The sequence below is a fragment of the Bufo bufo genome, chromosome 3, assembly GCF_905171765.1.
Source record: "Bufo bufo chromosome 3, aBufBuf1.1, whole genome shotgun sequence".
Classification (NCBI taxonomy): domain Eukaryota; kingdom Metazoa; phylum Chordata; class Amphibia; order Anura; family Bufonidae; genus Bufo; species Bufo bufo.
In genome coordinates, this window is record NC_053391.1 from 126,885,600 (window position 1) to 126,907,934 (window position 22,335).

A 22,335-nucleotide genomic window follows, 5' to 3' on the forward strand; every position below is an offset into this window, starting at 1 on the left:
GGACAAGTTTGGCAGGCCAATTGTGTATCTGGGCAAGAGCCAGATATGCAATAATTTCAACTTCGGTCACTGCATGTTCAGTGGGTGCAGGGCCCTTCACGTGTGCACAGTCTGCTTCCGGGCACATCCCAGGTCCACCTGTCCTAAAAAATCTACCAAGCAGGCATGACTGACCGACGTTAACGTTGACCTCCTGGAGGCGCTCCTGGAAGGTCATGACGACCGGCAGTTCGTGCATCATTTGATTACTGGCCTGTCACAAGGGTTCCACACGGGATTGGTGGCCCTGCCGCATTCAAATTGGGAGTGCGAGAACCTCCTCTCTGCCAGACAGGATCCTGAGGTGGTGCAAGCGGCATTATCCTTGGAGTTAGACAAAGGGTTCCTCATTGGTCCGTTTGACTCGATTACCTTTGAGGTTTGGAGCTTCAACCCTATTGGGGTGGTGGCGAAGAAAGGCTCAAATAAAAGAAGACTGATCTACGATCTCTCGGCTCCTCATTCTTCTCACATCCCTAGTATTAACTCTCTCATACCATCGGAAGAGTTTAGCATGACGTACTCCTCTATCGATGAGGCCATTCAATTCATTCTCAAAGCAGGCAGGGGGGCCTGGTTGTCTAAAACTGATATTGCTGATGCATTTAAATTGCTCCCGATCCTCCCGCAACTGTGGCAATATTATGGCATCAAGTGGGCAGGCAAATACTACTTATGCCAATCGTCTAACGTTTGGATCAAAAAGCAGCCCATGGCTGTTTGACCGTCTGGCCCAGGCCCTGCACTGGATTCTGGTCGAACATGGGCAGGCTCCTATGTGTATTCACTACCTGGATGACTTCCTGCTGGTGGAGAACCCCTCCCGACAGCCCTCTGGTTTGTCCTCCCTGCTGGAGTTATTTTCAGCGCTCCAGGTTCCTGTCGCCACAGGGAAGACGGTCGGCCCTTCCTCGACAATCACCTTCCTGGGGGTCGTTCTGGATTCTGCAAGGTTGGAAGCGAGGCTCCCCGAGGAGAAGTTACAACAGATCCGATTAGCCATCCAGGAAGCTGCCAAATCCTGCTTCCTGGCCAAGACGAGCCTCCAATCGTTGCTGGGCCGGCTGAACTTTGCCATGAGGGTCATGCCTCAGGGGCGCACCTTCGTGTCCCGGCTCTTGCTGCTCCTGCCATCGGCCCCAGAACAGGACAGTGTCGTTCGTTTGGACCAACAGGCCATGGAAGCCCTGTTAATGTGGAGCACATTCATGTCCTCATGGAATGGCGTGAGATTGTTTATTCCCCCCCGGGACCCGTCCTCTCCCACGGTCTATTCTGACGCGGCCGCATCCAAGGGCTTTGCAGCCATATTTGGCAACCACTGGCTTGCCAGTGCCTGGCCGTCCCAGATTATGATGGATGGACAGGCCCTTCGGTCATCCCCCCTGTTGGAGTTGTATCCGTTGATGGCAGCGGCCCATGTATGGGGCCACGATTGGTCAGACTCGAGGGTGTTATTCATTACCGATAGTCAGGACTTGGTCGACATCATCCGCAATGGCAGAGCAAAATCCCCTAAAATCATGGCTCTCATGCGTAGGCTGGTTTGGTTGTCCATGGTGCATAATTTTTGCATTGAGTGCTCCCACATTCAGGGTTCCAAGAATACTGCTGCGGATGCACTGTCCCGGTTTAACGTCGATATCTTTTTTCAGAATATGCCACTCGCAGACGCAACGGGCGCAGGCGTTCCAGTATACAGCGACCTGGTGTGGGACTGACATCATTGATCAGCAAAGCAAAGGACCTGTTGCACCAGATCCTGTCTGAGAATACAGTCAGGAACTATCGTACGGGCTGGAATCTGTATAGAAAATTTGCCGAGAGTCATCCACAGGGCAACGTGGATGACGTGTCATTCATAATGGCTTTCATCGCGCATTGCCATGTCAACCTCAGACTCGCTCACAATACCATCCGCCTGTATTTGGCGGGGGTTCAACATCAGTTCACGTTGGACAATCCAGCCCGGATCTCTTTCTTTACATCGCAGGCAATCAAGGCCACGTTCCGGGGCATTGAGAAAGCCGGTGCAAGTAGGCTGGTGGTCCGTCAACCCATGTCCGGCTCCTTGTTTAGGCAGTTGTCCTTGGCTCTGGATGGTGATCCTTTTTGGGCCCTTGGTTAGCACCATCATTAAAGCCGCCCTTTACCTAGGGTTTTACGGGTTCCTTCGTCCGGGGGAATTCACCGCTTCCGTCCAGAATGGCCGTCATCTCCAGAAGCAGCACTTGACCTGGCATCACGACCTGTTTGTGCTGAGCATTCCGTCTACCAAGACCGCTCAGACAGGGCCTCCAACCCTGGTATAGTTTTTCCCCTCGCACAACGACTGGTGCCCGGTCAAGGTGCTGCGACAATTGTCTGTGGCCCTGCAGGCGGCGGCAGCAGATAGTCCCCTACTTCCCTTCAAAGGAGGGCCGTTGTCCTCGCCCCAGTTCATGTCACATGTGCGCTCATTAATGGCGGTGTTAGGTCAGGACCTGAAGGGCATCTCGGGACACTCCTTTCGTATTGGGGAGGCCTCTGCGGCATCTAGACACCAGATACCTCTTCATGTCATCAGGTGCATGGGGCGCTGGAGGTCGTCATGTTTTTCTAGATACATTCCAAATCCTCAATCAGAGATCCGTAATGCTTTCTGTTCTCTTGCCCTGTAACAGTACAATAAAGTATCTGTCCGTATGATTGTGTCTCCTTTTTGGCCCCTTTTAGGCCTATCCTCGTTACAGGCTTCCGGCATTAACAAGCCAGAGGTTGGCGCTAGCTACTACGTCCAGGGACCGTCGCCCTGACCACAAGTAGGTAAGGCTGCCGTGCAGCCTGTATTTGTGGGAGGGGCATAGGCCTCGCCCCTTGGCTATAAAGTCCACGGAGTACAGGGGACGGGACGTGCAGCCAGGTACCCCTCCCTCCCTTCCCTTTTTCTTAGCTCTTCCTTAAGGATAGGCCCCCTTTTAGGCCTATCCTCGTTACAGGCTTCCAGCATTAACAAGCCAGAGGTTGGCGCTAGCTACTACGTCCAGGGACCGTCGCCCTGACCACAAATATATATATATATATATATATATATATATATACACTGCTCAAAAAAATAAAGGGAACACAAAAATAACACATCCTAGATCTGAGTTAATTAAATATTCTTCTGAAATACTTTGTTCTTTACATAGTTGAATGTGCTGACAACAAAATCACACAAAAATTAAAAAATGGAAATCAAATTTTTCAACCCATGGAGGTCTGGATTTGGAGTCACACTCAAAATTAAAGTGGAAAAACACACTACAGGCTGATCCAACTTTGATGTAATGTCCTTAAAACAAGTCAAAATGAGGCTCAGTAGTGTGTGCGGCCTCCATGTGCCTGTATGACCTCCCTACAACGCCTGTGCATGCTCCTGATGAGGTGGCCGACGGTCTCCTGAGGGATCTCCTCCCAGACCTGGACTAAAGCATCTGCCAACTCCTGGACAGTCTGTGGTGCAACGTCACGTTGGTGGATAGAGCGAGACATGATCTCCCAGATATCCTCATTTGGATTCAGGTCTGGGGAACGGGCGGGCCAGTCCATAGCATCAATGCCTTCGTCTTGCAGGAACTGCTGACACACTCCAGCCACATGAGGTCTAGCATTGTCTTGCATTAGGAGGAACCCAGGGCCAACTGCACCAGCATATGGTCTCACAAGCGGTCTGAGGATCTCATTTCGGTACCTAATGGCAGTCAGGCTACCTCTGGCGAGCACATGGAGGGCTGTGCGGCCCTCCAAAGAAATGCCACCCCACACCATTACTGACCCAATGCCAAACCGGTCATGCTGGAGGATGTTGCAGGCAGCAGAACGTTCTCCACGGCGTCTCCAGACTCTGTCACGTCTGTCACATGTGCTCAGTGTGAACCTGCTTTCATCTGTGAAGAGCACAGGGCGCCAGTGGCGAATTTGCCAATCTTGGTGTTCTCTGGCAAATGCCAAACATCCTGCACGGTGTTGGGCTGTAAGCACATCCCCCACCTGTGGACGTCGGGCTCTCATATCACCCTCATGGAGTGTGTTTCTGACCGTTTGAGCAGACACATCCACATTTGTGGCCTGCTGGAGGTCATTTTGAAGGGCTCTGGCAGTGCTCCTCCTATTCCTCCTTGCACAAAGGCGGAGGTAACGGTCCTGCTGCTGGGTTGTTGACCTCCTACGGCCTACTCCACGTCTCCTGATGTACTGGCCTGTCTCCTGGTAGCGCCTCCATGCTCTGGACACTACGCTGACAGACACAGCAAACCTTCTTGCCACAGCTCGCATTGATGTGCCATCCTGGATAAGCTGCACTACCTGAGCCACCTGTGTGGGTTGTAGACTCCGTCTCATGCTACCACTAGAGTGAAAGCACCGCCAGCATTCAAAAGTGACCAAAACATCAGCCATGAAGCATAGGAACTGAGAAGTGGTCTGTGGTCACCACCTGCAGAACCACTCCTTTATTGGGGGTGTCTTGCTAATTGCCTATAATTTCCACCTGTTGTCTATCCCATTTGCACAACAGCATGTGAAATTGATTGTCACTCAGTGTTGCTTCCTAAGTGGACAGTTTGATTTCACAGAAGTGTGATTGACTTGGAGTTACATTGTGTTGTTTAAGTGTTCCCTTTATTTTTTTGAGCAGTGTGTATATATATATATATATATATATATATATATATATATATATATACACCAAAATGTAACACAAATGACTTTTGTGTATTTCTAATTGTACTAACAAATGAAGTGAAGTCTTTTTTCCGTCCTCGCAGACAGATGGAGAATGAGGTTATGTGATTTTGGCTACAGGCTCGTTGCGCTCTCCGCTCAAGCTAACCACATAATCCCAGCGCTACTTTACTCAGCACCTAAAATTATGTCTCTGCAAAAGAGACGCTCGCTCTCACTTATGCGTATAGGTTGTTTTTTCTTTTTTTAAAAGGCGTTTTGTCCCTAATGCTACAGAGAATTGTAGACATAAGTATTACAAGAGCCGAGTAAATACCATTTGTCTTTCGACACTTTTATAAACAGGTATTGTGCTCGCTTCTATTTTGAGACGTTCGTTGGTTTCCGAAAATGAGAGGCTAATTATGATCCACGTTTTCTCCTGGGTTTACTCTGTCAGGTAATTGGGGTTTTCAGGGCTATGGCTTTTCTTTCCAGCCTGGGCTATTAGAAATAATTGGAGATAAACAGTGGGAATCAGGTAAACCTAAGTTTTGAAGTGGACAGTTTATCTGAAATTGGATTGTTGCTCAATACGAGGCTTTAACTATCATAAGTGCAAGCGAGGTGATTACCAGGGTGTTAGACGTCTGCTACCTCGCCGTTGCCCATGCCTCTTGATTTTACGGACACTGACAGTGTTTGTCGCTGCTGATTTGCTAGGAATCATGGGAAATACTGGTCAGGACCAGATAGAGTACACATGGTTGTCTCCTTGTGAATGATAAGAATGGACATACATGGCATCTTCACAGTCACATTATGTTAAACATCTAGAATGAATGCTACTGCCGTCACATGGAACAGACAGGCCTTTTTTTTACTGTTCCTTCACACACAGTTTTGTTCCTGGTGGGTTTTTTTTTTAGGAAAAAAAGGCTTAAAAAAAGCCTGAATTGATTAGCATTTTTGTTGTTGCATTTTTTGTAGTTTTTTTTAGGCGTTTTTGCTCATATGGTGTGTTTTGGCACGTAGTGTTTTTTTAATGACTTTTTTTAGTGTAAACTATGTACAAAGTTTGGTTTGTTATATAATGTTTGCAATATGTTATGTACTGAAAACTCAGTTGTTTTAGCATGAGCCAGGCAAGGCCACAGTTAACAATTCTAGCCCGGCCCTCTCAGGAGATCAGGGTGTGGGCTGGCTCCATCCCCTAGATCCAGAGGGTTCTAGGAAAGTAGCTATAGAGAGGGAGGAAGAAGGAGAAGTCTCCATGTGCTACTCTTCTATATACTCTAGCTCCAAGCCCTGGAGCCTCGGTCACCTCCACGAGCTCCAGGAGATGTAAACAAGCAAGAACTAAAGGAGGAGGATTTTTCATGGCTACAGCGTGAGAGAGGCACAGCAAGGTAAACCAACTTAAGGTGATCCAGACCCTGAGGTTTCAAAGGGATAACAAGTTAAGACACCTTATGCACCCCAGAATAGTGAACACTACAGCCACAGTTGCCAGAGCACAGCTGTTAGCCAGAGATCCCTATAGCAGATATTATAGCCATAATAATCTGAGGGCCTGTGCCATATCCATCTGCTTAGCTCATGCTGGGACATCTGGGAGGACTTTGCATTGTATACAAATTAGAAACTACTGCTGGATGTACTACAACTTCAATCTTGCATACAGTAAAGAGAAACTCTTGTTAAGTTTCTGACTCTCTTAACATCACATGCTGGCCATTACATCTCCTAACATGCCCTGCTTAGCACCCACATGGATGTTAAAGCATGGGCACCCCCAAACTACAATCACACAGGTATCCCTCAGCTACAGTGAGTGTCTAGAGGGAATATAGGGTGCCCATCTTTCACTGCACTGACCCCAGGAAGCTACAGCCTGAGGGAGTACACCGTGACACATCATCATCAGGGCCACTACCACTCCCATCCTCTACTGTAGCTCATCAGGTACTCGCTGCATACGATATGTGCACACCTGCAGTGCCACTTCCTCTGTCGATGGGTATAAGAAAAAAGCATTGGTAAAAAAAATGTTTATTCAAAAATGCCAAAACACATCTTTTTTAAATCTGCAAAAAACAATGAAGGCCTATTGGAGAATGCCAGGGAATGAGGGAAAAATGCCAAGCCCAGAGCATACTGTGTGAGTTAAAAACAAAACAAAACATTGACCCAAAAAATGCAACTCAAGGGTCAAAGAAACATCACTACAAAAAAGGCTGATGGTCCTTTAATATTTCCCATATACTTCTATGCAAGTTTTTGCTTTAAAAAGGTGGCAAAACCAATCATAGTAGGAAACAATGAGACATAAATGAGAAACCACTCATACTTGGAAATGTATAGGATGTCTTTAACCCTTTCAGGACATGGCCATTTCCTGTTTTTTACTTCCAGCCTTCCCAGAGCCATAACTTTTTTTTATATTCCCATTTACATAGCCATATGAGGGCTTGTTTTTTTTTTCTGGGACAAGTTGTACTTTCTAATGGCGCCATTTACTGTTGCATACAATGTAATGGGAAGCTGGATAAAAAAAATTACAAAAATTAAAATTAAAATTCTGCCAGTTTTAGCCTACATGCACACGAACGTTGTTTTTTTCCGCATCCACTCCACATATTTAGCAGTTCTGATGCGAACCCATTCATTTCTATGAAGCCATTGAAAATGCAGATAGTCAACCGTTTGTTTTCCGCGTCCGTGGTTCCAATCCGCAAAAAAAGTAAAGCATGCCCTATTCTTGTCTGCAATAAACGGTCTGCAACCTTATTCAAGTCAATGGATCTACAAAAAATGCGGATGCCAAACGGAAAGGCATCCGCATGTCTGTCAGTTTTTTGGGCGGATCGGTTGCCAGGAAACCGTTTTTTTTTTTTAGGCCTGTGAACTTCTACAGGAAGTTGAAATTCAGTTTTGGCAGAGTTTGTTAGAGGAGAGTGCTTGTGAGGCCTGAGAAAAAAATGCCCTGTTGGGATGTAGACAAGCTGATGACGCTTGTCCAGGAACGGACAGAGCTCTGGGACACCAGGACCAATGTTTACCATGACCGCATAAAAAAAAGATGGGTCCTGGGAGGAAGTGGCTCTCCGTATGAAGCCTTCGCAATGGGCCAAAGCAGACAGTAGAGGTCGTGCTGATTTAGGTTAGTGCAAGCAATGTCGTTTTGTGTGCTGTCCCTTGTGCCATGTTGGACAGGACATTGTTTTGATGCTGTGGATTTTGGCCTGGTGATATGACAGTGTAAGCGGCGACCATAGTAATCCCTGCAACAAGATGCTGAAAAACATTAGTTGTGTATACAGAGCTAACTCAGACTGGGACATGATTCTGGCGTGTAGTTATTGTGGGCGGACCATAGACATCTGTGACTGATATGTAGGCTGTGGGCTGTTAGTGAGCTATGCCCTACTGTAACATGTGGTGTTCATTCTCCCCTTTTAGCAGTTTCAAAAATGTATTAGCGTTAGGGTCATCATTAGATGTAACTTGTAATGGTTTGATGTTGCTTTCTATACATGCTATATAATTTCGTACAAAATGTTTGATGTTTCCACAGTAAAAAAAAACAAAACCCGCTGGAATAGTTGTCGGGATCAGTTCCGTCGGGAATTAAATGACATGGGGTGCAGTGGTGATGGAGGAGCACGAAAAAGGCCGTACCAGTACACCCAGCAGTTACGGTTCCTTCGAACAGTGATGGATTTGAGGGCGTAAGCTTTTGCATAAAATAAAGAACGTATTTAACTGTATGTCAGTGGCCACTAGGAGAATTTTTGCAGACCTTTCTTTTGGGTTTCGTCTGCAATATCTGATGGCAGTGGCCTATTCATCAGATTCTCTATTCATCAGATTCTCACTTTTTTGCTCTCTGCTAACTTCTACGTAATGCTTTGCTTGCTAGTTATTTCTTAACGGTTGGCTTCAAAGCCGCCTGTGCCAAAATTCAACAAATCGCAGTTTGCAAACTATGGCAAGCAATGCCATTCTCCATCTCCCTTTTTTTTATAGACTGACAGAATTTCGGCATTTGGGTTAGCTCCTGAATGTGTATAACATGTTTTAAGAGTCGGACACTTTTAAACACCCAGCAACCCACAAAATCTTGTGTTTCCATGTAAACAATGTTCAAAGCAACAGTTACGCTTTTCTTTGATTATATAATGTGCCAACAAATTTTTAGGACGAACATTTGTAAACCTTGTTTGATGTGTGCAGGCTCAACTTATATTGTGAACATGCACTACTATGTTTGCAAAAATTGCATTGCATTTTGAATGTCATTTTTGAATAATGTAGTATAAATGTATTTTATCTGATTTGCCCTACAGTAATGTGGACAGTCTGGATGATCCAGAGTCGGAGGAATCCCAGCTTTCTGATGTGGGAGGTGCAGAAACTCCAGCTGTGTTCTCCCCAGCGTCCACTCCCACACAGACCCCGGCTGAAGATCCCGAACCACAGCCAAGGGAAACTTTGAGGCCACAGGCACCGAGCCCTGAACCAGCACGCCGTCCACAGATGCGGCAAAGGGGGGTGACACTCTGCCTTCTTCTGGGATAGCTACTTGTGAAATTATTGATTCTCAATTCATTGAGTACCTAGCCCGGAAGAGGGATGATGTGTAGGAGGAAATCATGATGAGGGGGGGTGGCGCCATTGTTGCATCGGGTACCTCCAGAGAGGCAGAGTACTTGCATGTCCTCCATTGCCCAAATATTAGAGATGCATGCCTCCCCATACCAAGGGGACATACATTCTCTAATAGATACAGTCCGGCGCCAGGTGATATTGGGCCAAAATCCAATTCCCACCAGCTATCCACCTCGGCAGCACCCAGTCCAAGGGCCATCTGTCCAGCCCCAACGGTTTTCCATGTGCCCAAACCCAAACCTCCCCTTTGGCCATGAAATATATCCAGCCTCTTATACATCAGGGGCTCCTGATCAGGGAAATGTTCAGCCTGGACCCTGTTATGAGCCAACCTCCTTTACAAGGGATCTGTTGAATTTGTTATTATGTTTTTTTCATTTATTTTATTTACGTATATAGTAACATTTGATACATGGTTTGTCTTTATTTTTTTGTTTGGGGGGGTTAGGGTCAGTAAAAAACATAGTTCAAAATCGCTTGGCTCATGTTCTTGTTTGTAACCAAACAGATGTAATAATTTCTACACATTTCTACATAAAAGATAGACACACACACACACAATCTTTCAAGTACTATTATTTTAATAATTGACATACTTTGAAAATTATTCAGCTTTCAATTAGGTATTAGAAGGTTTTTTGGCACAGAGAGAAAATATTTTTAATGATGTATTCCAAAGTACACTTTGAACTGCATCCTTAGGATTTTTCTGCTGATTTTATTAATTGTTTTATTGCCAAAAAATCTCAGCCCACAAGCCCACATCAAGGGTCCTCATTATCTTGCAAGTCCCTACACTCAACTACAACATAAATTGGAGAAGCTATCTGTTAAAAAATAACAAAAACTACCAAGCCCAGAAGATATCAAACCCTTCTACGAACAGCATCCACCTGCCATGAAACGGCCCCCTCTGGGCTGCTGAAGAAGTCTGCATAGAGTTCCCATACTGCAATGCCTGCAGTACCAGGTCGTCTATGCAGGGTCAGATCCAAACCCACACCTGATGATGTTGGAAATTGGTTCTGGTCAACAGAAGAGGAAGTACTGTGTATCGTGATGAAGTTGTTCATTCTCCGGATCCATCTGTATGGATGACATAAACACCCTCTGTAGAGTATTACGAAAGCGCACTCAAAATACCGACCGGCACGAGTCAATCGGTAGTTGAAAATACGCTTTGTGACATCCAAACCACATCTGGGGAAGGGCCGCATAACACTGGGAGTCATTGCAAACCCTTCATCAGCAACAATGACAAATGGAGCCGTCGGACCTGCATATCCGGGCAGTCTTCTGGACTCGGGCAGGGCAAGCTGGTTGACACGAAGCCGCTTATCCAATCTGGAATTATAAACCGGTAGTTACTGTCAGCCAAAGCCAAAAGCAAATATTGTTTATAATTGAAGAATCGGGTGCCAGAGTGAGGAGGCTTCTTAACACGAATGTGCTTGCCATCCAGTGCCCTGATGCAGTTTGGAAACTGTGCTGAATCATTGAAGCTGTCAGCGATTTGAATCCAATCCTCCGCCTTGGGCTGTGTCATCACCGACAAGTGTGACGCACAATACGAGAAATCGTTGAGGTTCCCAAAAGAAACTTAAAATGCAGTGATGCAAATGAGTTCCCAGTTGCCAGGAATCTGTAGAAACAAACAAAACATAAAATAAATGATATTGGTAAGGGTTTATGGCATCAGTAACATGGCGAGTAAAATGTTTGTTAGGAGACATAATTTATCCATTCTATGCCACTTTTTTTTACAAAACATATTTAAAATACAGAAAATTGGTACTACAGAGCTAAACACTCACAACAAAGGGGGTGTGGGGCCGAATCCTACAAGCTCTTTTAACGCCTACTGTGGTCATGGTCACGCCATTTTCATGCAGAATGTATGGGCTACGCAGGATGATGTGAACATTATATCAGCATGATGATGCCGTGCCCAGAGAAAAAACAGGGCTTCTCAGGCAACAATACCTTTTATCTTTGCATGTCATGTGTCCGATAAAAAATAAAATAATGGAAATAGACAAGCACATGTCTAACATCAGGCACCTTAAGAACCATGTTGCTAATGACAGAAGCCCTAGACATTACTGTTAGCAATAAATGAACATATTTTTTACCTCAGCGTGATGATGAGCCTTTCCTCAGGAGTAATGCAGTGCCTCATGTTGGTGTCCTGGAAGCTGAGGACAGTACGTAGAGACGACAGCAGGCAATCAAATGTAGACACTGACATCCGACAGAACGACCAGAACTTTTCAGGATGCTGACAAAGATAAGTGTAGAGGGTATGGAAGCGGCCTTTCCTGCACCGTTGGGAAATAATGTAATGGACCAAAAGTCTCCTCTTTCTCCACGGTTTCTCATCCAACAGAAGTGACTGCTGTCCGCATCACCTAGAAAAAAGCCAGTGCACGATGGCCTCATCCTCAGAGTCATCTGCCATGGTAAAAGCAAGACCCAAAGCGCAAAAATCCTATGTGACCAACGCCAAAGAATCAAACGACACTATGTACCCTGGAAACACTGCTGAAAACAGTCAGATGACCAGCATATATACCTGTATCCTGGGTCCGCCAAAAAAACGGAAGACAAAATGAAAATCAACGGACGTATTTTGCGGACATATGGAACGGATGCGAAGCACAACGGAAAAAAAAACGGCAACAAAACACAAACGTTCGTGTGCATGTAGCCTTATAGATTTTGTTTTTAAAACATTTTCCATGTGGTAACACCGACCTGCTACTTTCATTCTCTTGAGATCAGCAACCTTTGGCACTCCAGCCACTGTGAAACTACAACTCCCAGCATGGACACTTACTTGGTTGTTCTTGTACCTCCCATAGCAGTGAAAGGAGGATTCTGGGAGTTGTAGTTTCAGAACAACTAGAGTGCCGGATCCAAAGTCGCTGGAGCCCATGCATTTGAATGCTGTACGGAGATAGATCTCCATACAGCATTCAAACATATCGGCTCCAGTGACGTGAAATTCATTATGTCCAAAGTCGCGCAAGACTTCGCTGAATAAATTCTATAAATTGAAAACCATTTTTTAAACTTGAATCTGAAGTGGGCTTCGGTCCCGCCTGATACCTTGGTATCGAAGTCAACTCCAGATTCAAGTTTTAAAATGGTTTACAAACTTAAAAATCGAAGTCTGAAGTTATTCATCAAAGTTTCGTGAGACTTTAGAGATAACAAATTTCACCTCGCCGGAGCCCATACAGTTGAATGCTGTATGGAGACGGATCTCCTTACAGCATTCAAACAAAGTTTGACCGAAACGACTTTAGATCTATGAGCTTTGCTCAACACTAACAGACATCACTATTGTTGCCGGAAAATGATGCAGGAGCGCCGAAGATTCTTCAAACACCGGTCATCGGACTCTTCAAACTCTGGTGCCAACTCAGACCCCCACCGGTAAGGCATTGATGACCTATCCTAAGGATAGGCCATCAATATCAAAATCCTGGACAACCTGTTTAATAATATAGGTTGGCGCATATAGACCTCCTAAGCAGCCCCCCACAGACAAGGGTAATCTGTGACACTACAGCAGCATCTTAAATGTAAATGACTCATTCCACCTCTCACGGAGCTCTCCTGGCTAATCAGCAGTGTCCCCCTTAGACTAGTTTTAAGAAGAAGTTGAATGTCAGAGAGCGAAGTGTCATTTACAGAAAGTTCATTCTCCATATTAGTCTCCTGATTTGCTGTCTGAGGGCTGATTGATGGGTCAGTATGCATCCAACATCTGTTTGGATTCATGCCATGAAACGTTAAATTCCAAAAGGGTTTGCAGATATGAGTTTTCTAAACCATTTAAAGTGGCTATTCCAAGTGACATATGCCTGTATTAAAGGCTTCTACTGCAAGGTGGCACTTTAGAGTATTGTTCTTCATATATCCAAATGAAAATGATTGTGTTCCATGTTGGTCATGGCAATATGTTCCCAGCAATTACAGCATTGTGTTGACAAAATAACACTTGCATTGTGGAGTAATTAATGTGATTGCTATGCATCACCTAGACAAAACTATATAATCCTAACCTGTTACAAGACAATTTGAAGCATGACAGATCTTTAAAAATATTGGCGAAGTATGTTTGTTAAATGTCTCCAGTCTAGAAGTTTGTAATAATTAGATTTCAAGTGCGGCATTTGCTTCATTAACTGCCAATGTGGGAGCTCATCAAGAGAGGAAGAGAAACACAAGGGGCCGCTTTAGAAAATCAGTGTTCAGCAAATCAATAGCAACTTTTAGACTGTAATGGTCCTTGAAGTACAGTTTAGAAAAGAAAAATAGATATACCATTGTTGCTTTTGGTTACATCTCCTGTTGTGCTGTGTTCTTTGAATACAGATGCAGCATCAGTGTCATTTTACCCTGGGGCTTGGTGGCCGATTATCTCAATTTGCATTGCTGTTCTGTTGGTTACCTCCTTTCCATAGAACCAGTCAAGTAAAAAAAATACTACAAAATCAACATGAGTAAAAGTACCGTAAGATGGGAGTAAAAATGGGTGTAGATTTGGAGACATGTAGCTTCAAATGGAGTGTGATTTGCCACTTTGGTTTGGAAACTCCAGACAGATACCGGTAACTTTGTAAGGCTGCTTTTACACTACTATCAGGGGCTCTGTTTGGAGACTCCATTGCCAGTTCCTTCAGATTTTTATTGGCAAAAATAATGATGCCTGTCAAAATGACAGACACCATAACAGAACCCCTCATTATAAGTAAGTAAGGTCTGTTGTGTGCATACTTACATTTGAAATGTAAAATTCGGGACATTTGGGCACCACCATTAGGTCATTAGGGGCTGCCCAGAAAAAAAGCCTGAAATGCACACAAAACACCTACTTTAGCTGGTCCCATCATCCCATGGTTAGTGATTTGAGGGTCTGCTGCTGAACAAGCAATAGAAAAAAACTGCTTTGTGTGTGCTGCTGCAAAGTACACCATGGCAGGATTTATCCAGAAAAACACAATTCCTGAGAGTGAAAGGACTATCTTGTGCTGGAAAGAAGCATTGAATATTTACAGGTGGTTGAGGTTCTAATATAAAGCCAAGCTGAACTGAAACAATAAGTAAAAAAACGTATATGGCAATAGACTTTACTGCATGTGGTCTGGGTTAATTGCTTCTGGTGCTCAGACTGAACATCCAATCTAGGTCTGCCCCCTGCAGACTGGGAGTTGCAGAGAAATATTGAGAATGATTGCCTGCCTTTGGTCAATTTGGGAAGATTGCTTGTATCAATAGACAGAAACTCAGGGAGGGTCATGGCAAAGTTTGGAAAGCCAATACAAATAGAAAGTAATCTGACTGGCCACACATTGTCTGATTATACAAAATCATAGCAGAAGTCTCCAAAGAGAAGCAGCTCATAGAGCACTATGACTCCTTACAGATACAGACAGAGTATAACGAGGGGATAAACAGCCAAAGGCATCCTGCTCTAAAGGTACCAGAACTGTTATAGAGTCCAGCTACCAGACGGCAGCCAGAATCTAACATAGCAGAGAAAGATAAAGCAAGGTATCAAAGTTTGCCTGCAAGTTTACCCCAAAACCTGCTGGAGCCAAGAGAAAGACTACTTATTGTCTGGATGCAAGTTTATTCAAGTAAAGATGTTGAACTTTATAAGGTCTGGGCTCGACTTATTATCCACTTCCAACAACTTTCCCCTTTATTGCTCTGAAGCCTAACCCTGGGGAGCCACGGTATCTAGGTAGAAGCATGGTGACACACACAAAACTTTTAAGGCCGCATAACCACTTGGCATTCCTAAAAACCTGGGACCCGATCGGCCCTGGGGTGTGGCACGTTGCAAAAGGATTCTGGCTGTTCCCAAATCTTAGCTCCCTGCCACAATGTGACTATAGTCAACACTGCTTTTCTGTGCTTTTCCACTGTGGAGTTTGCCAGGAAATGAAGCATGATGAGTTAACTACAGATTTTGCATGCATGCCGAGCCCACCATATACTTCTCCTGGAGTCAAATGGCTACTGGTAGGTTCTATATAAGCAGACTCAGTTTTATACTGACTTTAAAACCAGCCTCCAGGACAGATTGACTGGTCAGGTGTGCATGACTCCAAGGAGATCGCCACGCCTCCAATATATACTACAAAGAAAAAATGTGGGGGATTGAGTCAGCACAACCTGTATGTAGGTGCACATCACTATGGCGAAATACATATAGGTTCTATATAAGCAGACTCAGTTTTATACTGACTTTAAAACCAGCCTGCTTATGTAGAACTGAGTCTGCTTATATAGAACCTACCAGTAGCCATTTGGCTCCAGGAGAAGTATATGGTGGGCTCGGCATGCATGTTGGTACTTGCATCCCTGGATCCGATGAAAGCTGTAATGGCACCGGACTGGGTTAAAAGCAGAGTGTGCTTGGCGTGTATGCTGACCTGCATTCCCTGGATTTTGTGTGGCTGTCATGGCCCATGAACAGGTAGGAACTAGTGTTAGGGACCACTCATTAGAGGCGACCTTGACGTGGTGAGTGGCTTATTACGCTTTGGCCAAAATGTACACCAATGCCTCATCCAGCATGGAGGCAGGGCAGAATGCTGGATATAGAGTGCTATCACATTTGTATTTTCCGTTTGTATATGTATTTCGCCATAGTGATGTGCACCTACATACAGGACCACTGAGGAAGGGGTGTAGACGCCCCGAAACGCGTCTGGTGAAAGAGAAGGAAAAGCGCCCACCTAATATACCGGACCTTCTTATGGATTGCATGGCCATGCATGAATAAATCTTCAGCAAACAACTACAGACACAGCCTTCAGCGAATATTGCTGATCAGAATCCTACCTGTCGGATCCCGCGATATTGTGACGTCACCCGCCTGAGACGTGCGGCGCAAGACGCTCGGACAGCCGGCACCGCTCGCCTCGAGGAGGGAGCGTGAGACGCCACATAGCGAGATACATTACCAGGAACCAGGTAGGAACTGAAAAATTATAAGTTTGGGACTTTGTCATTACCGTTCTGGCTTGAGTGAACTTTCCTGGAGGAATTACTCTGCACGGCGTCTGCTTGCATTGGAGACAAGCCGTTAAAGTGCCCCATATGAGGAACTTTCAGGACGCTTCCATCTATTGTACTAACAGATAGTGACATTGCTACAACAATTGTCACGTAGTGCGGTCACAAATTCTTACCCCGATAATAATTGTGTAAATTAAATGGTACCATATTATAGCATTTTTAGATATTTTTATGCTCATTGTATTTTAATGTGAATGGTGTATTGTTTTAACCCTATCTGACCAATTAGGTCTAAGTAAAATCATTTCCATATGACGCAGATGTTGTGAGTGCTCACTCTCTCTCTTATATAGAATTTACCAGTAGCCATTTGGCTCCAGGAGAAGTATATGGTGGGCTCGGCATGCATGTTGGTACTTGCATTCCTGGATCCGATGAAAGCTGTAATGGCACCGGACGGGGTTAAAAGCAGAGTGTGCTTGGCGTGTATGCTGACCTGCATTCCCTGGATTTGTGTGGCTGTCATGGCCCATGAACAGGTAGGAATTAGTGTTTGGGACCACTCATTAGAGGCGACTTTGACGTGGTGAGTGGCTCATTACGCTTTGGCCAAAATGTACACCAATGCCTCATCCAGCATGGAGGCAGGGCAGAATGCTGGATATAGAGTGCTATCACATTTGTATTTTCCGTTTGTATATGTATTTCGCCATAGTGATGTGCACCTACATACAGGTTGTGCTGACTCAATCCCCCACATTTTTTCTTTGTAGTATATATTGGAGGCGTGGCGATCTCCTTGGAATCATGCACACCTGACCAGTCAATCTGTCCTGGAGGCTGGTTTTAAAGTCAGTATAAAACTGAGTCTGCTTATATAGAACCTACCAGTAGCCATTTGGCTCCAGGAGAAGTATATGGTGGGCTCGGCATGCATGTTGGTACTTGCATCCCTGGATCCGATGATGCATGCAGAGTGTGCTTGGCGTGTATGCTGACCTGCATTCCCTGGATTTTGTGTGGCTGTCATGGCCCATGAACAGGTAGGAACTAGTGTTGGGGACCACTCATTAGAGGCGACCTTGACGTGGTGAGTGGCTTATTACGCTTTGGCCAAAATGTACACCAATGCCTCATCCGGCATGGAGGCAGGACAGAATGCTGGATATAGAGTGCTATCACATTTGTATTTTCCGTTTGTATATGTATTTCGCCATAGTGATGTGCACCTACATACAGGTTGTGCTGACTCAATCCCCCACATTTTTTCTTTGTAATAAATACAGACCCCTCAAAAAAGACCCTCTAAATACAGACCCAGACTAGGTCCCCAAAATAATTTCAGACACTCAACCTCAACCTAAATACTGATCCAGAGAATACCCCTTAAATAAAATTAAACCCTCTAAGTACTAACCCAGGGGACCTAATAACTGACACCAAGCCTCATTCAATTTCCTAGCAGCGCCTCCTCTGACTCCTTGCTGCTCTTTCCTGTAGCATATAAACCCTCAGAGGTCATGTGACCCTGGGAGATCAGCACAGGAAGGAGTTACATGCAATAAGTTAACAGGCTAGTCTCATGTAACTTTCTGGCTGATAACAGTAGAGAATGTAGCAGTATGGAAGTATACAAAAGCAGAGCTGTCTGGTACTGTGGGGACTATTAGGGGCATTAATGTGAGATTGGATTGTGCTTACTCTTAAACAGAAAATTCACTGTTAAACCAGGAAAATGTGTTCTATGGCTAGCTCATCAGAATGTAATGGTAGTTTTCACGTAGTGATTTGTTGCTTCATTCCGGAGAAAAGTAGTTTTAATCCATATGCAAATTAGCAGGTTAGTGCACCAAGGGTGGGTCTGAGCCACTCTGTGCTTGCTGGTTCTCCCTGCTTCCTCTGCCAGCATCTCCCTCTCCTTCTTCATTGACAGGACCACACAAAATGATTATGCAGGAACCTCTTCCTCAAGAAGGAGAAGGAGGGGCTGGCAGAGAAAGCAGTAGAAGCAAGGGTTCACAAAGTGGCTTGGGCCTATCCTTATTCTGATGTGAATTACACACCAAAGCAACATATGAAATCGGCATGGCTGCCACCAGGGAGATAGGGTGTTGATGTCATTCTCCTTGGATGCTGAGTGGCCCTATTGTGATATGAGCAGTGTTCCGTCAATGCACATTTTCATAGGGAATGCCATTCCATTCCATGTCATTCTCCAACTTCCTGGCCCAAGATTCCATAGAACATATGACATCCCACAAAAAGGGGAGCGCATGCCGTCTCCGTTCTCTCTTCCTATTAACATAGTAACGTAGTTTATAAGTCTGAAAAAAGACATCTGTCCATCCAGTTCAGCCTGTTATCCTGCAAGTTCATCCAGAGGAAGGCAAAAAGACCACAAAAAGACCCCTGTGATGTAAAAGCCAATTTTTCTTACTTTAGGGGGAAAAAATTCCTTCCTGACTCTAATCAGTCAATTGTCTGGTCTACGCTTACCAAAATACATTAAAGCAGCATCCCTATCGGCACAAAAGTGCTTTTCAGACCACATTCCTCCCCTTATGGATGCACACCCTCAGCTGGCATACACATACCGACAAACATGTCCTCATCTGCTGATGTGCATGGTTACCTGACCAATGAATGGCTGCCACCAGCAAGGTGGGAAGTAGAGATGGGTGAATCGATTTGTCAATTTGTTGCTTCGTTACGAATATTTTCGGTAACAAAGTGAACCAAAATCTCTTCTGGTTCCCTTGGATGAATATTGTAAAATGGCACATTTTAGTGAGGCTTTGAGAGTGGGAAAAAGCACCAGGGAGGAAGACAAAGCCTGCTCACATGACCCAGAGAGGAACTGGGGGAGAGGGCTTGCCCTGATTGGCTACAGGTTGGCAGACAGCTTTTTGATCCAATCAATGGGGAAGCAAGAGAGGGTGTCTGTGTATCAGAGTGTGACAGGTACTGTTAGGGAGCCTTTATACTGTACCTTAAATCTTCTCTATTGCTAGGGACAGATTAGGGCTAGGAAGAATAATAATTGAGGAGTCTAAAGGATTTGAGCAGGGAACGCTCAGGGGTTGGCAGGGGCAAGAGCTGCCCAGCTGGGCAGTGAAAAACTGGGGTTGCCTGGCAATTGTACTATGCCCTATAATAGCTATTACACCTCCATAGTACAGCTACAGCTGCAGAACATCTAATTAGACTCTGCCTGCAGAATACCTCATCAAACGATGCCAGAAGTTTTTGTTTGATTGCCATTTGAACAGAAAATTACATGATTTTCCAATTTTATGACGTAAAGTCATGATTTTATGAAAAATACGGAGGCGAGTATTGCAGTAATCCTTTCTTTACTGAACCACATAGCAGCAAAGAAAAAGAATGAAAACCAACAGTAACCATGACAACAGCTCCTCCCACAGTCCCAGTATATAAGGACCCTCTCCAACTGGGATCCTCCTCTTTCTTTGTGTACTGCCATCAGATACAACTTGCTGACCAACGAACATCCAAGAACACGATGAACGAAGCAACCTTGCACTTGAACTTGCTAACTGCAGCCACAACATCGACTGCGATGAAAACAGGGTCTCTGAGCAGAGAAAACGATGACGAACGTTCCCGATGGTCTAGCTTCTTCAACCTACGGAAAATAAATGTTTAATAAAGAGTCGGTAAATAAAGTGTCTGAGACTGCAAAAGCTGACAGGAAATCATAATCACAGGCAATCAGCAATCTAATCACAACAGGTCTAGCAAAAACACAAATCACAGTGAAAGGGAGGGCAACCAAGGGTGGGGCAATACTCGCCTCCGTGTCTTTCATAAAATCATGACTTTATGACATAAAATAGGAAAATCATGTAATTTGATATTAAGACACGGAGGCTCATATTGCAAGTTTAAAGTTGGGCCACCACTGAAGAGAAAACATGAGGCGCTGGTCGAAAATAAAATTCCCAAAAGGTGGAGACTCGAGACCAGTCTGCCAATTTCTTTACATCTTCTAAACGAGCCACAGCCATGGACGTAGCCACTGCCCCGCGGACCGAGTGTGCGGTGAAAATGGATGTATCGATCCTTGAGAGGGAAAGGATCCACTTAACCCACCGGGAGAGCGTAACGCTGGTAACAGGGGCGAAAGGCCGACGGAAATAAATAAATAGCTGAGAGGAACCCGTAGATCGAACCTCCAACGTGCGCGATTCGTATTCACGCAAGCAGGCGACAGGACACAGCTGCGGAGAAGAGGGAAAAGCGGGATAAGAAACAGAACGGATTTTAGTTTTTGTTCGCTGTGTAATGTTAAACGTAACACCCTCCGCAGTGAACGAACGGGCATCATGATCCAACGCACTCACATCCGACACCCGCTTGCAAGAAATCAAGCAAAACAAGTTGATGAGTTTAGCTGACAACTGGCGAAGCGACAACTGTCCGCTAGAAGGCCAAGCAACCAGAAAATTTAGGACAAACGAAACATCCCAAGTCGTGGAAAAACAAGGTCTCGGTGGTCAGGCAAGGCGAGAACCACGGAGTAGCCTACACACAAGAGGGTGTTGACCCGCTGGGCATCCATCAAAACCATGATGTCTAGAAGAAATAGCGGACCTATATAAATTAATAGTGCGATAAGCCTTACCTTCTTCAAACAGGGACCATAAGGAAAAGCAACAACAAAGTCACAGATGCCTCAACGGGATCCAGATCTCGAATGACACACCAGCGAGCCCAAGTATCCCAGGCTGCTCGATAGGCCCGTCTAGTACCGGGGGCCCATGCACTCTCCAGTAAGAGTCTAGTTGTCTCCTAAACGCCCGCGATGTCCCAGGTACCCCTGACACCCTGCAAGCGAGGAGTCGCAGGGATCCCTCCTGGAGTAAAGGATGAGGGCGATCGGATGGCCCTATGAGAAGTTCTGGGAAAAACGGTAGGAGGATGGGCTCTTCTATGAGCAACTCTAAAAGTTGGGGGAACCAAGATTGGGTCCTCCAAAAGGACAGGATCAGCACCAGTTCGGCTGCCTGGCGACGAATCTGGACTAATACCAGAGGGATTAGAGCGAAAGGCGGAAATGCGTACAAGAGGGTCCCCGTCCACTGCTGGAAGAAAGCATCCACCGCCTCTGCCTCCGGATCTGGTCGACTGTAATACCTGGGTAATTGTGTGTTCAACCGTGACGCGAATAGGTCTATGGAGAAAGGGCCTCAACGAGATGAAATGATGGAGAAAATTGTTACATCTAACTTCCAGTCGCTGGAATCAGAGATGTAACGTGAGCTCCAGTCGGCGAGAGTATTGTGGAGGCCTGGGAGATACTCCACCACCAAAGTGATGTATCTGGCCAAACAGAAATCCCAGAAATCTTTCGCTAAGTGCGTTAAAACGGATGACCGAGTGCCGCCCATGCAGTTGACATATCGGACCGCCGACACGTTGTCCATGCGAAGTCTGATACAGGCCCTGACTGTGCCGTTGAAAAAACTGCATATTGCAAAGGACTCCGCAAGGAGCTACAGGGCATTGATGTGGAGTCGTGTCTCTTCTGAGGACCACGGGCCTCCGGTGGAAACACCGTTGCAATGAGCCCCCCAACCGTGAAGGATGGCATCCGACTCTATTACCAAATCCGGTTGGAGTCCGAAGATCGCCCTGCCATTCCACACAGAGAGATTGTGGATCTACCACATTAACTCATGTCTCGTTTACGTGTCCAAGGTGAGAGTATCGGCATACAAAGCTCCCGCCCGAAGATGCACAATCTTGAGGCGTTGCAAGGCTCGATAGTGTAGAGGATCCAGAAAAATCGCCTGAATGGACGACGCCAAAAGGCCAATTATTCGCGCCAGATGGCGAAGGGACAACTGGGGAAGCTCAAGGGAATGTCGTATCTCCTTG